The sequence below is a fragment of the Sus scrofa genome, chromosome 4 (assembly GCF_054392235.1).
Source record: "Sus scrofa isolate SSC_HxYL_T2T_F1_AM1 chromosome 4, Sscrofa_HxYL_maternal_Yorkshire_Landrace_v2.0, whole genome shotgun sequence".
Lineage (NCBI taxonomy): Eukaryota > Metazoa > Chordata > Mammalia > Artiodactyla > Suidae > Sus > Sus scrofa.
In genome coordinates this window covers 34,226,442-34,242,372 of record NC_139386.1, presented here as the reverse complement: position 1 = coordinate 34,242,372, position 15,931 = coordinate 34,226,442, and the positions used below count along the sequence as shown (strand labels likewise).

Here is a 15,931-nt window from a genome sequence, read left to right as displayed (position 1 = left end):
CTTTTCTTGAATATGCATATAATATACTTGGCTAAAATGCAGATTTCTGATTCAGGTTTGAGTGGGGGCTGAAAGTCAAGTCTATCTAGGTGATGCTAATGCTACTGTTCAAAAGACCACAGTGCATTAACAAAGGGCAATTAAAACACTCAAAAGAGGAGTTCCCTCCGTGGCTCAGCTGTTAAGGAACCTAAGATTCACAATGATGCAGGTTCGATCTCTGACCTCACTCAGAGGGTTGAGGATCTGGCATTGCCATGAGCTGTGGTTAGGTCTAAGACATGGTTCAGATCCTGCGGTGTAGGGCGGCAGCTATAGCTCCAATTTGACCCCTAGCCTGGGAACTTCCATATGCCTCGGGTGTGGCCCTAAAAAGCAAAAAAAATCAGGTATAGTAAGAAACTATCCTTGAAAATCTCTTGGGAAAGGCAGGATGTTGGGAGACAACATCTATCATCTCTCAGCAAGTCCTCTAAAAACAACCAGTTTTTTCCACCAGGTAAGTATTATACAAAGTCATTTTGTGAAAAAGAATATAAACTCTAGAAATAACATTGTATCTGTCAAGATGCTCATAGCTAGAGTCACCTCCTATATCCCATGCTCTGGGATACAGCTTCAGTAAGTGGAATGGGAAACAGAACCTTCTGCTCTTTTTCAAAATGTCTTTTTTGGTGGCTCAGTGGAAATCAATCTGACTAGCATCCATGAGGACGCAGGTTCAATCCCTGGCCTCATTGGGTTGAGGATCCAGCGCTGCCGTGAGTTGTGATGTAGGTCACAGACATGGCTCGGATCCTGTGTGGCTGTGGCATAGGCCAGCTGCTACAGCTCCGATTTGACCCCTAGCCTGGGAACCTCCATATGCTGTGGGTGCAGCCCTAAAAAGACAAAAAAAAAAAAAAAAAAATTAAAAATGTCTTTTTTTCAATCCACCAAATTAAATGATGTGATTCAATAATGTGATAAACTACTGTCCACATTTAATTTAAAAAAACCCAAATCCTCCCCAACTTAAATCTGGACTAGTAAGATTTCCTAAAACTTAGCCCACAGTATGTACTTAAGTACAGTAATACAGTGATCTAGTCACTACTAAACAATGCACACAACTGAATCAACTTTAAGGGTCACTGCACTTTTAAGTGGTAAATATAAGTTCTGAAAAAGACTGAGCAACAAGAACTTTCCTTTACTTCTATTTTACAAGACCCTCCACCACTCTTGTGAAATATGAAAATACTTACATGGACAAGTTAGGAGATGGAACCCCCCTATCATCAGCTAGGTTCCCAAGGTGGCTCAGCGTTGAAGTCAAACTGCTCTCTATACAGCACTTCTCCTAGGCCCTCTGGGTAGTTGTATACTTGGTCAGAAAGTTCGCCCTAAAGGAAAAAAAAGTAGTGATATTAAGTACTATGTTTAAAAATGTTAGCTTGTGCTTCAAGGTTAAATTCACAAAAATTAACTATGGGAAGAAGTTTCAGTTTTAAAAGTGTTTCATTAAAATCACATTACATAGGAGTTCCTGGCTCAGATTACCCCTGGCCTGAGAACTTCCACATGCTGTGGGTGTGGCCAAAAAAGGGTCACATTAAATGAAATGACGTTTTCAAAGGATTTTTATCAAAGTACCAAGAAGTACTTGATAAGTACCTTATGTGGTAATAAGCACTTCCAATCTGCTAAGAATACAAAATTCACATAATTTGAGGTCATGGTCATTTTACCAAGTTGCTCTCATCTTCCTACTCAGTTTCCAGCTTTCATCTAATTTCGTTTTTATTTGTATTTGTGCTCTAAAACCCAAATTTCTAAGTGGCCTAAAACTCAAAAGTGTCCAAGTACCCTCACCAACTTGGTATGTATGCAAGGCTGCAAATGTAAAATACTCTAGCATGATCCAGTAGTCTGAAATGATCCAGAATACTTGTTTTACTCTCCCAATTTCAAGTTTTTCTCTGCTCAAGTATAAAATCCTATGACATTTTAAGAAGGTAAGGAAAACATTTTGGAGTTCCTATTGTGGCTCAGTGGGCTAAGGACCTGAATATTATCTGGATGTGGGTTAAATCCTCGGCCCACTCAGTAGGTTAAGGATCCAGTGTGGCTGCGGTGAAGGCCAGCAGTTGCAGCTCCGACCCCTAGCATGGGAACTTCCATATGCCGTAGGTGCGGCCCTAAAAAAATTAAAAAGATAAAAAAACATGTTGTGACTTAGCTAATACAACCACCTATGGTTTACCTCCTCCTCATACCTACCAGATCTAAGTCACTCTACTGTAACTAGGAACAACATATGAATGTGAACATGCTTGGCACAAAATGGTACGGTTTTTTGTTTTTTTTTGTTGTTGTTTTTGTCTTTTTCAGGGCCACACCCGAGGCATATGGAGGTTCCCAGGCTAGGGGTCCAATCAGAGCTGTAGCTGCTGACCTACGCCAGAGCCACAGCAACACCAGATCCAAGCCGCATCTGCGACCTACACCACAGCTCAAAGCAACGCCAGATCCTTTAACACACTGAGTGAGGCCAGGGATCGAATCTGCAACCTCATTGTTCCTAGTGGGATTGTTTCCACTGCGCCGTGATGGGAACTCTGCAAAGCAAATTTTAGAAATGGTTTTTACCTATTACTGTTTGATTGGACAGATTTATCACCTCTAAACTAAACCACTACATCTTTACTTCTATTTGTAATTCAATGATTGCTACTTTTAAAGTAATACAACCTAACAATATTTGCTAGAAGACGGGTGGTAAGGAGACCAGGAAAAAAAAAAAATGATGAAAGTTAGTAATTTTAAGAATCTGAGATTTCAAAGCACTCTAGGCACATCTTAAGCATATCTCTCATCTCAACTAGGATGGAGCACCCTTGAGAGAGGGAAAATGTTGTTTCAATTTGGGGTATCTGCTCACATGCTTAATGACACCTTATGGAAAATGAGGGAAGAACCATGCCAACATGTAACATTACATTAGATTCCAGCTAAGTATTCCAAAACAAAGGTTCCACACCCAGGTAGTCTTAAAAATAAATTAAAAGCCGACTCATGCTGGATAGAGTTTATTCTCAATTACCCTAAGGAATAGGATAATTATCCTGGCTGAGACATTTTCACACACATAAACCCCATATATCCATAGTTCTTTTTCTGTTTAACGCCACCCAACTGCAGTGTTATGAAATGTTAAAGCCATTCAACTTCAGACATTCAAGAACATTCTTCGGGATCTCTCAAACACTTCCACCTAACAAAAAAGACAACAGAACGAAATCAACTTGGAAAGGAACCTTTCTTTTTTTAACAGCCTCACCTGCAGCACATGGAAGTTCCTGGGCTGGGGTCAAATCAGACCTACATCCAAGACCTATGCCAGAGCCACAGCAACACCAGATCCAAGCCACATCTGTGACCTACACCGCAGTTTTCAGCAATTTCCAATTCTTAATCCACTGAGCAAGGCCAGTTTGAACCCCCATCTTCATGGATACTAGTCGGATTCTTAATCCAACGAGCCACAATCCTAAAAGGTACATTTCAATGTAAATAAAAGCAGTATCAGGAATTCCTGCTGTGGCACAGTGGGTTAAGAACCTGACTGCAGAGGCACCAGGTCTGACCCCCCAGCCCGATGCAAGTGGGTTAAAATTATCTGGCTAGGTCACAGCTGGGATTTAATCCCTGGCCCGGGGAACTTCCGAATGCCATCATTTAAAAAAAAAAAAGAAAGAAAGAAAGAAAGAAAGGAGAGGGGGGCTAACAAAGCCTTTTACATACAGAATAAATAGAATGTCCATTCGTATAGTTAAGATAAACCATGAGTGGAGTTCCTGTTATGGTTCAGTAGGTTAAGAATTTGACTAATATATCCATGAGGACAGGACGCAGGTTCAATCCCTAGCCTTGCTCAGTCGGTTAAAGGATCCAGCATTGCTGCAAGCTGCAGTGTAGGTTGAAGAAACAGCTCGGATCTCCCTGTTACTGTGGCTGTGGATTAGGCTGACAGCTGCAACTCCAATTTGACCCCTAGCCTGGGTACTTCCATATGCCTTAGGTGTGGTCTAAAAGACCAAAAAAAACAAAAAAACAAAAAAGATAAATCATGAGAGGGTAAATGAAAATTTGGAAAAAAGGAGCTCTAGGGAAAGAAAGTATTCTCATTTAGAATGGTGTTTATATTACTGGATCAGATACAACACTGCAACCAAATTCCTTAATTGAAGAAAATGCCTTGCTACATCTTGTCAAATAGCACAGGGAGAACTAGAATTGAGGTTTTTTTTTTTTTTTTAATAAACAATCAGAATCATGCTTGCCTCTCTCAATGGGTAGAGAGGGATGGAGTTTGAGGGGAAAAAAGAACTTTCTGGGTTGGGTGAAAATGTTCTACATCTTGATAGAGGTTTGGATTACACAGCTGTATTTGTCAAAAACCAAATGGTACATTTAAGATTTGAGCATTCTGCTGTTATGTGAATTTTACTGAAACAATTACTTAAAAAGAATACTTAATATTGAAATTCTCTTTAATGATATGTGCATACTCAAGCTGGAAGGGTGAAGGGTTCTTTCTGGTGTCCCCAACTTACTTTGAAATACAAAGTAAGATGGACTGATGGCTAGATAGTTCAATGACAAATAAAGCAAAGTGTTAATTGTTAACTGACTCTACGTGAGGGTACAATCTTTTGCCTCTTTAGTTTGAAAAATTGTTAAGTTAAACCTGGGCGGCAAGAGTAATGGCGCTGATTACACGATTAGGGATCGTACTATCACCTAAAATCATCAGTAGCCTATCTCTTCTACTTAATGTAAACTCCTCAGGGCTTACTTGCCTTCAGAACCTGCACTCACCTACATTTGCAAAAGTAATCAAAAGATCATCAGGGCCTTGCCCTGCAATCTTTAGCAGGATTTCTGCCAGGCTTGTCTCCATTAACTTTTCCTGATCATCAGCTTCTCTCTTAAGACTCCTCAGGTTCCCATTCAAGCTGGGGGCTCAACCGTGAAAACACAACGGGACACACCTTAAAATGTAACCACGACGCAACCACAAAATCCAGTTAAATCTCCTGAAACATTAGGGGTTGAAAACTATGTCCCCGACCGTCTCAAGGCTTCCGTTAACTAGCAGCTTAGCCTAAGAAACAAACGTTCAGGATTTACATTGGGTTGAGTTAAAACACGACACCACCACTAACTGCTAAAACAGTACTTGATAAGGCACCCAAGCCTACCGCTCTCCCTCTCTCTGCCCAGGAACCGTGGCGCGGACAAGAAAACGAAGCCATGGTGACTAATCCTAGGGCTCCAGGAGGTGGCTGGGGTGAGTGAAGGCGACTCGGCCCAATCAAGAGCGCCGCAGGGGGGCGGAGCGGCAGCCCCGAGGCTTCCAGAAGGGGCCAAAGGCCTCTCGCGCTCGCTACCTGACACCGGGGCTTCCCCGCCGCCGGGCCCCAGGCGGCGTCAGCTTTCCTCCAGCAGAGGGGGGCCGCACTCCCCGCACCCTCGAGAACCCGTCCTCCTCCGGCAGCTGTCATAGGAGGCCGGCGCCGGGCCCGCCCCGCTCCATTCATAACCTAAGGCCGCGGCGGTTGCAGCCGGTCGTGCCGACCGCCGGGCTGCCAAAGGCGAAGGCGCGGCGCCGTTCGGGGCCGGGCGGCGGGACCCAGGCCCCTCCGGGCTGTGCCCGGCCCCCTCCCCGGAAACAGCAATGCACCACGGGAGCGGGGTGGGGGCCGCACGCCGCCGGGAGGCGACGCCGACCCCCGGGGGCGAGACCCCCGCGCGCGCCCCCACAGGCACACGCCCCCTTGCCCCAACAGCGGCGGCTTGGGCTCGGCCCCGGTTCGGCGTCCGCCCAAAGGCCTCGAGGCGTGCCCGCCGCCCCAGCCCGCCGCGCCGCAGCCGCCGCGGAGGCACCGGCAGCCGCCACACACGCCGCCGTCCGCCATGTTCGAGGCGGCCGGCCGCGGAGCGCTGCGGAGACGCTGGCCCGGCGGCGGGGCCCAGCCCAAAGCACCCGGCAGCTGCCCGAGGCCAGCCCAGCGCCCCGGCCCCGCCCGCGCCCCTCCAGTCGGTACTCACGTGAGATAACGGCCCAAAGAGTCGGGTAAAGCGTCTTCTCTTTTTCGGCGGAATTTTTAAAGAGGGATGTGGTTACCTTGAGCAGAAATACCCAAGGCGGCCTGGGCCATAGGCTGCGGGGACGACGTCGGGGGAAAAGCGCGGCACCGACACCAGCTGTGTAGCAGTGGCGGCGGCGGCCGAAAGAGAGAAATACAACAGCGCGGGCAGAAGGAAAACGGCGGCTGGGTGCGGAGAGGATTCGGCCTCGTCACACCGCAAAGCAGAAGAGCGAGAAAGAATGAGAAGAAGCAGAATAGGCGAGAAAAAAGAAACACCACAGCCAAGCGAAGAGCCTGAGTGTGTGGGAAGGCGGTACCGCAGACGCCAGTATTTATGGTAAGGGGGCGGGGTCTAGTGATGTCACAGCCGGCCGGGCTGCGGCGTGAGCGGGGCGGAGCGGAGAAGCGGCCTCGAGAGAAGGGAGGGGGCGGAAGAGAAAGGGGGAAGGCGCGGAGGGAGCAAAAGGGGGCGGGGCGGGGCGACCGCGACCCCGCGGTGCAGGTGCGGACCTCCAAGCGCTTCTCGCCCTCTGCAGCTTCCCAACCCGTGGAACGCCTGCGGCGCTGTCGTGGGCGGGCGGGGGAGAAAGGAAGAGGTTATCCCCGAGTGCTGCATCACCCGCGCCCCCACCCCTTGGGCGCCTACGTTTACGCCTGAGTTGGGCCCGGGCGCTTTGGGAGCTGCGTCCAGCGGCCGCAGCGCCGAGCGCACTCTGGGACTTCTCGAGTGCGCCGCGTGCACTGCCTGGTGAGGGTGAAAGGGAGGCCTGTGTGAGCCATCCCCGAGCCTCCCCCTTTGAGAGCGATCCGCATTGTGGGGCTTAGTAGGCTGTGCCTGAGAACTGCCTCTCCAGGGTGAAGCTCCAGCCCCCGCGGGATGCGGCGCTCCTTTTTGGAAGCGAGTTCCTAGTGGCCAGGACGGCTTTGCCCAGTGTTCGGGTGGTTGCAGAGGCTCGTGACCGCGTGGAAATGTCCCCGGTGCTCGCTTGTTGCAGTGTGGTGCAGTAGGAATTTTTTTTTTTAAAGGAGTGTGGCTTTTATGCCTTTCTTTTTTAAAGAGTTGATGCAGTCATTCATTAAGTCATTAATGAAGGACCAGTGTTGGAGAGGGCATTGCTGATTTACAAGAGCACATTAATCCCTTAAGTCTCGTTTCGCGGTGCTTTTAATTTTACTACTCCATAACAAACTTACTTTACTGGCGAACCTAGGAGGACATAACATAGCTTTTAATTTATTCTCATCTTTTAAAAAATGTCTTCGCCCTGCTGATCGGAAACCCTGACTAACGCCTTGCAATTCAGATTTAAGGGCACAAATGAAATATGTATTGACATCCCTCCAAAATCAAGTTGAGATGAAGATCCTGACTTTTTTCTTTTTGTACTTCCCACCGTCTCTACTTTTTGAGTGGCACTGTGGTTGCTTAATAAATCATCAGATACAAAGGAAGAGAGAGCATTCCTGAGTGGAAAGGTAGCAACGCTGAAATATGGGCTCTGGGATGAAAGTAATACGTAAAAATCAGGAGCTGTGGACTCTGTTCCTGATTTCATATTTCCGTGTTTCGCTCTGCTGGCTCTTGATTTTCATTCGTTAAAAATTCTTTCGCCTCAGAACATTTATAAACACAGCACTTTACTAGACCCCCTGGTGGAGAGAGGAAGGCTAGAAATGAATACACCACTTGAAATCTTGCTTTATAGTCTAGCAGGGGAAATAAGACAACTACATAAAATAACTAAATTGTTGACAGATAAATAGATAAAATGCTGCATGGAACCTAGTGGAAGGAGGAAATGATTGCAGCTAAGAGGAAGGCTGCTGGGGAAAGATAGAGCCAGATTTTGAGAGCAGACATTCCACAAGGGAAATACATGAGAGAAGGCCCAGAAATGGGCCAATTCAGAGAACTGTGAGTGAGTTTTCTGGTTCCAGCTGTGGGGTATGGTTGCAAATGAGATTGAAAAGGTGAGATTAAGAAGGATGAGGTTGAAGTTCCTGTCCTGGCCCAGCGGAAATGAATCCGACTAGGAACCATGAAGTTGTGAGTTTGATCCCTGGCCTAGTGGGTTAAGGATCTGGTGTTGCGGTGAGATGTGGTGTAGGTCACAGATGCGGATGGGATCCTGCTGGCTGTGGCCTAGGCTGGCAGCTGTAGCTCTGACTGGACTTTTAACCTGGGAACCTCCATATGCCCCTCCATATGCCACAGATGTGGCCCTAAAAAAATAAATAAAAGATGAGATTAAGAAGGGATCAGACCTTGGACTTCATTCTGGAACCTTTTGATCAGAGACATGATATAATCAAAGATATTTTTAAAAGATTACTCTAGCATCAGTGGGATTGAAAATAGAAAGTTTGGGAGTTCCCGCTGTGGCACAGTGGGTTAAAGATCAGGTGTTGCTGCAGCTGATACGTCACAGCTGTGGGTCAGATTCAGTCCCTAGCTGTGGAACTTCCACATGCTGTGGGTACCCCCCCACCAAAAAAATTTCAATTTTAAAACTTTATGGGAGGAGTTCCCGTCGTGGCTCAGTGGTTAACGAATCCGACTGGGAACCATGAGGTTGCAGGTTCAATCCCTGGCCTCGCTCAGTGGGTTAAGGATCTGGCGTTGCCATGAGTTGTGGTGTGCGGCTTAGATCCCAAGTTGCTGTGGCTCTGGCGTAGGACGGCGGCCAAAGCTCCAATTCGACCCCTAGCCTGGGAACCTCCATATGCCCCGGGAGCGGCCCAAGAAATGGCAAAAAGACAAAAACAAAAAACAAACAAACAAAAAACCTTTATGGGAGGAGTTCCCTTTGTGGCTCAGTGGAAATGAATCTGACTAACATCTGTGAGGACGAAGGTTCAATCACTGCCCTCACTCTGGGTAAAGGATCCTGAGTTGCTGTGAGCTGTGGTGTAGATTTCAGACAAGGTTCAGATCTAGCATTGCTGTGGCTGTGGCATGGGCCGGCAGTTGCAGCTCCAGTTCAACCCCTAGCCTCCATATGCCACAGGTGCAGCCCTAAAAAGACAACAAAAAAAAAAAGCTTTATGGGAGTTCCCACTGTGGCTCAGCAGGTTAAGAATCCGATGTCGTTTCCATGAGGATGTGGCTTTGATCCCTGGCCTTGCTCAGTGGGTTAAGGATCCAGCCTTGCTTCAGCTGCTGTGTAGCTTGCAAATGCAGCTCTGATTCATTGTGGCTGTGACTGGTGGCATAGGCCTTAGGTGCAGCTCTGATGGGACCCCTAGCCCAGGAACTTCCATATGCCGAAGGTTCAGCTCTTAAAAAGTGAAAATAAAATGTTATGATATTTCACTTGTCCACCACATCTTTTTGTGCACTGATAATCTAAAAAGCTAACTTGCTTATCGAGAATCTGGTGCTATGACTTTTATGGACTAGTGAAAATTAGCGTTTCCAAATTTCTTTGCTGAGCACATAGTTCAGATTATAAACCATGCTCTCTTTGAACAGATCTGCTATAAGATGCTATCCTTTATTTGCTAAGAATCTGTTATTATAATCCTTTAGAGTTACAATTCCTTTACCTAAGTTGATCTTCACCTCAGATCAGGAATCACTTAATTTGGAGGAAGACTTTTTATTAATTTTTTTTCCCACAGAATTTAGGGATCAGGTCAGTAGGGTTATGTGGCATTCTAGTCCAGGTGCCCTGCATTCCAGCACTGACTTAAAGTCACTCATGCTCATCACCCATATCTTTGTCCACAGGATAATTTGAACTATAAGACGTCATACGTGGCAAGCAAAGGGTGATAGAGCCTAGATACACGTAAGGGAAAAGAATTTTTTTCTATTTTCATTTTACTAGCTGAGTATGTCATTAGATATGGGTCAGCATTTTACCTCTTCCAGATGATTTGGATGGCTTCTTGGATAAGCAAGTCTTTTAATACTTTCAGAAATAACAAATCACTCACTGTTGTGAGGACTGTTTTGAAACCTATGTAAGAGGGCAAAGCAATAATCCAGTTTTACAAATTAAATGTCAATGGATGTGACCTATGAGTTTTCCACCCTCATATCTTCCTCTAATCCTTGCAAGTTAGGAAATCCTTGGAAAATTAATCTCATTTTTACTTTGCTGTCAGGCATGATCTGGTAAGTGTTTTGTTTGTTGGATAATACATGGCTGAGATAGGCTTGTATTCTCTCTATCTCAAAAGGATTGCCTGGAAAATCTAAACTTTTTGGTTAAGGGCATAGAAAATAGGATTTCTGAAATCTGTTCTTGAATTATGATTTGCTCTTTTTTAAAAATAAATACCCTAGTTTCAGTGATATCATGTGAACACCTAAATGATGGTTAATAAAAGTAAGTATGGGCCACTATTTAATGAGGAATTTTAGATGACTTTGTCATTTAATCTAAAATTTTACAAATTCTCTTATAAACATATCAAATTTGCTTTACTTAATATTAACTAAAAGGGGAAAAGCTCATACAGTAGAGATAATAAAGGATTAATTCTTTCTTTACTAAAATAGAAAAATTACTTGATTTCACAAAAATCTTTTTGTGTCATTCAACCATCTGTAACAGTAAGTTTGAAAACCTTCATGTTATCTTGGCCTTACTTGGCTTATTCTAAGTCACCTTCATTTCTTTTAGAAAGCATATTCTTTGTTCGTTTGGGAGAACATCTTCCCTGCCGCACCCTGAGTTCTGCTGGGAATTGCCATCTTCTCAACCTTGGCTTCCCAGGTCACAGTAACCTATTTTAGGGTTGACAGCTTCTCACTCTGTGTTGGGAGCAGCAGCAGCTCAAAAGCAATGGAAGCGTGTTTGTTGGAGGGAGGATGAGATGGGGGAATCATTTCACCTACAGCCCAAATTATGGCACCATGAGTCAGGAGCTGCTGGCAGAGGGTCCCGGGAGAAATCTGCATGAGAAAGTGAAGCCGCTACTTACTATGAAGAAGGCAGAGTCAGCACTCGGTTGTCCGTTTTTCTTACTCTTTAGTTAGAACAACAGAGACATTCATCTGTCTTAAGTTAGCACCGGCTAGCTTGCAACCAAGAATCCAGGCCTACACAAGAGAAAGAAAGGAAAAGGTCTTCATTTAAGTTCAAAAAATCAATTGTGCAAGTATAGGACGGGAGCGGTATGATTGTTCATTATCTAAATAGTACCAGGGAAGGTAGATGGCCACAGGCTTGCCATGAATCAATAAAGATGCGTGGAATTGCTTAAAAGGAAAACCAAACCAAAACAACTTGAATGCAGTAATCGTGGACATTCAATGAATTAATGCATTAACAGAAGTACAAGTCAGAAGGGAGGTAGCAATTTGGTTTACTATTTTGGTCAGACCCCAACTGTAGATTTTCTGTTTTGAGGGACAGTTTTATTGCTGTAAAGTTCTAGCACATGTACTGGATAATAAAAACCAGATAGTCTGGAAGAGGATAACCATAAAGGTGAGGAGGTCTAGGAGTTCCCTGGTGGTGCATCAGGTTAAGGATCTGGTCTTATCTTTGCTGTGGCTTGGGTTGCTGCTGTGGAGCAAGTTCTATCCCTAGCCCGGGTATTTTCACGTGTTGCAGGTGCAAAAAAAAAAAAAAAAAAAAAAAAGTGAGAAGGTCTAGAAAATACCATATTATTAGGAATAATAAAAATGTTAGAGATCAGAATTCCAGCTGTGGTACAACAGGTGAAGGATTAGGTGCTGTCTCTGCTGAGGCAAGGGTTTGATCCCCAGCCTGGCACAGTGGTTTAAGGATCCAGCATTACTGCAGCTGTGGCATAGGTTGCTGCTGTGGCTGGAATTCAATCCCTGGCCTGGGGGATTTCCATATACTTCAGGTGTGGTCAAAAAAGAAAAAAAAATTTTAGAGATGTACTGGAAAACAAACAGAGGGAAACATTTTTTAAAAAGTAAAAGCAAAATGTACGATTTTTTTATGCACCAAGTGCCAGATACTATGTTACAGCCCCTTATATTATTATTTAATCCTTCAATAAGCATATCAGATAGGTCTTACCATGCCCATTTTACAAATGAAAAAAACAGAAGTATAGGAAGTTACTACTTCTGTAGTAAGTATAGTAGGAAGTACAGTATAGTCAAAACAGAAGTTTAGCGAGGTCACCCAGGTAAAAAAGAGAAGGTCCAGATTTATATCCAATATGTCTAAATGCCCAAGACCCAACTTCAGGCCCCTCAACTACATTGCCTCTTGGGCTGGTCTATAGGCTGTGTCAAGCTCTACAAGTAGACAAGAGAAACTGCAATCAGTGCAGACAGCAGAACTAGTAACCATGGGTTCCGTTGGCAAAACATGCTATCTCATTTCTCCCCTTGACTTTCCATGAGTCTTGGTTTGTGCCTTTCTATGGCCCTTTTCATTTTTGTCTGATGTTATTGTAATTATTGTCTGAATTTTGTGAACAAAGTATTTTTTCCTCAATGAATTTTATTCCATTTATAGTTGTACAGTGGTATTCTACTTCTTTATGGCAGGGATTTTGATTCTTATTTTTTCTAATCTGATGGAAAACCCAGAAGGGCGCCTTACACATAGACCTCTAATTACTTTGTAACAATGTAGTAATAGGCAGTGCTATAGGTTGTCTCACTGGACTCCCTCAGAGATACAGAGGGGACATCTGCCCTGGGAGGATGTTGGAGAAGTGGGACCTCTTAGACACTTTCCTTACTTAACCAAAAAATAAAAGTCAAACAAACATACTCATTAAATATTATTTTTTTTAAAAAAGCAAAATTTGGAGTTCTCGTCATGGCACGGCAGAAATGAATCCGATTAGGAACCATGAGGTTGTGGGTTCGATCCCTGGCCTCACTCAGTGGGTTGGGGATCCAGTGTTGTCGTGAGCTGTGGTGTAGGTCACAGACGTGGCTTGAATCTGGCGTGGCTGTGTCTGTGGCGGGCAGCCGTAGCACTGATTTGACCCCTATCCTGGGAACCTCCATATGCCAAGGGTGCGGCCCTAAGGAAAAAAAAAAACAAAAACAGCAAAATTTAGCATTATTTTACCTTTAAATATGATGATTACATATTAACAATGAAGAAATTCTATTTCTTTATAATGCTTTGCTTGTTCATACTAAAAGTAGGATACTTTGTAGCTGTGATTGGCCATTGTTGATTCTTCCTCCTCCCCAGGGAAAGCCATAGGCTACAGTGGGGGAGAAAAAAAGAAATGAAAATGCCCATGTCTAATTTGAGAAGAATGAATAATATATATTTTAAAAATTTTAAATGATAGTCATGAAAATGGAAATGAACTGCCCCAGAAAAACTAGGGTGTCTATGTGTACTTATGTGCCTAATTACCAAGAAAAGAGTGTTTGCTTTTCAACGAAAGTGAAGGAATAGAAAATGAGGAATACTGTAATAGTACAACATCAAGACTGCCTTAAAAAAAAAAAAAAAAACAGTTTTGGTCATTGTTCTTTGTACACAAAAACAATAGTGCTTAACAGCGTTTTGATTCCTAAATAAAATATCCAGCTGCCAGCAACAGCCCTTGAGTGGGAGATGACTCAACACAGAGGGTCTGTGTTGTGGCATGCCTCTTACTTCCCAGGCACTGTATCCACTGGCAGCTGAGTTACATGACGATCAAGCATTGGGATCCAACATATGGTTGGTAATACCATATTAAAATGATGAGCCAAACCTCTTAGTTGTCGGAGATCAATTGTCAGAAAAGCAAAATCAATATTATTCTAAATACTTGTTCTGCCCTCTGGTTGCTTACACCGGGGTCGGAGGAGTCAGATTAGATTAGGCCAAAGCCTGGACAGTAAGACAGCCCCAGAGAGTAACACAGACTTGCAGGGAAGAATATGGGATTGCCTATTCTGCAGTAAAGGCCCTAGTCATGAGGAGAGAAGCCCTTGGAAAAGTTCCTTAACATTCTGTCATTTTTGCCACTTTGGTCAGCTGTCAAACCAGCTTATGTGAAGTTCAGCCATCCTCATAATCCTGAGTATCCAGAATACTGAATGTATAGAAGAAGAAAGCAAGAAGGTCCTAGACTGTGGGTCAACTATGGGGGCCTACAAAGCTCACAGAATCCATAAAATCAACAATGAAATATAAAACTAGAATTTCAGCTTTATAGGATAATAGCTTTGAAAGTGAGAGAATAGTCTTTGTGTTTTTTCCTAGGTGCATTCTAGATTGTTATCTTAAAAGAAATTTCTGAATTGTTTCATGCAAGCTTTTAGTTGATCATTGTGCTCATAAAAATATTTTTAGGAGTTCCCGTCATGGCTCAGTGGTTAACAAATCCGACTAGGAACCATGAGGTTGCAGGTTTGATCCCTGGCCTTGCTCAGTGGGTTCAGGATCTGGCATTGCCATGAGCTGTGGTGTAGGTTGCAGATGCGGCTCGGATCCCACGTTGCTGTGGCTCTGATGTAGGCTGGTGGCTACAGCTCGGATTAGACCTCTAGCCTGGGAACCTCCATATGCTGCAGGAGCGGCCCAAGAAAATGGCAAAAAGACAAAAAAATATATATTTTTTTAGGTTGGAGTTCCTGTTGTGGTGCAGCAGAAGTGAATCCGACTAGTATCCATAAGGATGTGGGTTCCGTCCCTGGCCTCACTCAGTGGGTTGGGGATCCTGTGTTGCTGTGAGCTGTGAGCTGTGGTGTAAGTCGCAAACGAAGCTCGGATCCTGCATTGCTGTGGCTGTGGCTGGCAGCTGCAGCTCTGATATGACTTGGGAACTTCCATATGCTACAGGTGCAGCCCTAAAAAGCAAAAAAAAAAAAAAAAAAAAAAAAAAAAAGCAAAAAAATTTAGAAAACAGATGAAACTTAGGAATGCTAATTTAATTTAGTAAAATGGATATCAATATCTGAAGACTGGGTTAAAATATTAGGATTTCAAAAGGTGTATTTGAAATCAAATGATAGAATCCTGGGTTGGAGTTCCCATTGTGGCTCAGTGGGTTAAGAACTCAGCTAGTATCCATGAGGATGTAGGTTCAATCCCTTGCCTCTCTCAGTGGCTTAAGGATCTGGCATTGCTGCAAGGCATGGCATTGGTCACAGATGCAGCTCAGATCTGGCTTTTCTGTGGCTGTGGTGTAGGCTGGCAGCTGCATCTCGGATTCATGCCCTAGCCCAGGAACTTCCATATGCTGCAGGTATGGCAATAAAATGCAAAAAAAAAAAAATTCTGTAAATTGCTCAATGTTCACTTTTTTGTTTTGTTTTGTTTGTTTGTTTTTTGCTTTTTTTAGGGCCGCACCCAAGTCATATGGAAGTTCCTAGGCTAGGGGTTGAATCAGAGCTACAGCTGCCAACCTACACCACAACTACAGCTGCAGCAACACAAGATTCAAGCCCAATCTGTGATTTACACCACAGTTCATGGCACTGTCGGATCCTTAACCACTGAGAGAGGCCAGGGATCAAATCCGCATCCTCAGATTCATTACTGCTGAGCCATGATGGGAACTCCTATTTCACGTTTTTATAACATTGGAGATTTTCAAATTAGGAAATATTTTCTTAATGCCTAACACAGTTCTACTCAGCTTTAAAATCAGTACATGAGAGAGTTCCCTTGTGGCTCAGCAGGTTAAGGATCCAGTGTTGTCCCTGCAGTGGCTTGGGTTTGATCCCTGGCCTAAGAACTTCCACATTCTGTAGAGGCAGCCAACAATAAAATGAACAGAATAGAATAGAATAGAATAGAATAGAATAGGACTCCACTCCACTCCACTCCACTCAGTACATAGAACACCTCAGTCCCAATTATAATCATTCTAACTTGGCCATCTTGTCCCCTGAT

General features: G+C 44.2%; 2 protein-coding genes across 17 annotated transcripts in view; one reads left to right on the top strand and one right to left on the bottom strand.

Annotated features, from left to right (window-relative positions):
• Positions 1-6,444, bottom strand: part of AZIN1 (antizyme inhibitor 1) — a 35,574-nt gene extending 29,130 nt beyond the window's left edge. For 14 of the 15 annotated variants that reach the window (XM_085020589.1, XM_085020592.1, XM_085020583.1 and 11 more), the window contains exons 1-2: positions 6,097-6,444; positions 1,248-1,385 (exon numbers count right to left, since the gene is read on the bottom strand). The gene's annotated coding sequence lies outside the window, so the exon portion shown is untranslated. 15 annotated transcript variants of the gene reach the window in all.
• Positions 5,733-15,931, top strand: part of ATP6V1C1 (ATPase H+ transporting V1 subunit C1) — a 192,925-nt gene continuing 182,726 nt past the window's right edge. Inside the window, exon 1 of one of the 2 annotated variants that reach the window (XM_085020420.1) lies at positions 5,733-6,474. The gene's annotated coding sequence lies outside the window, so the exon portion shown is untranslated. The remainder of the gene's footprint in view (positions 6,475-15,931) is intronic. The other variant, XM_085020422.1, reaches the window with a different exon arrangement.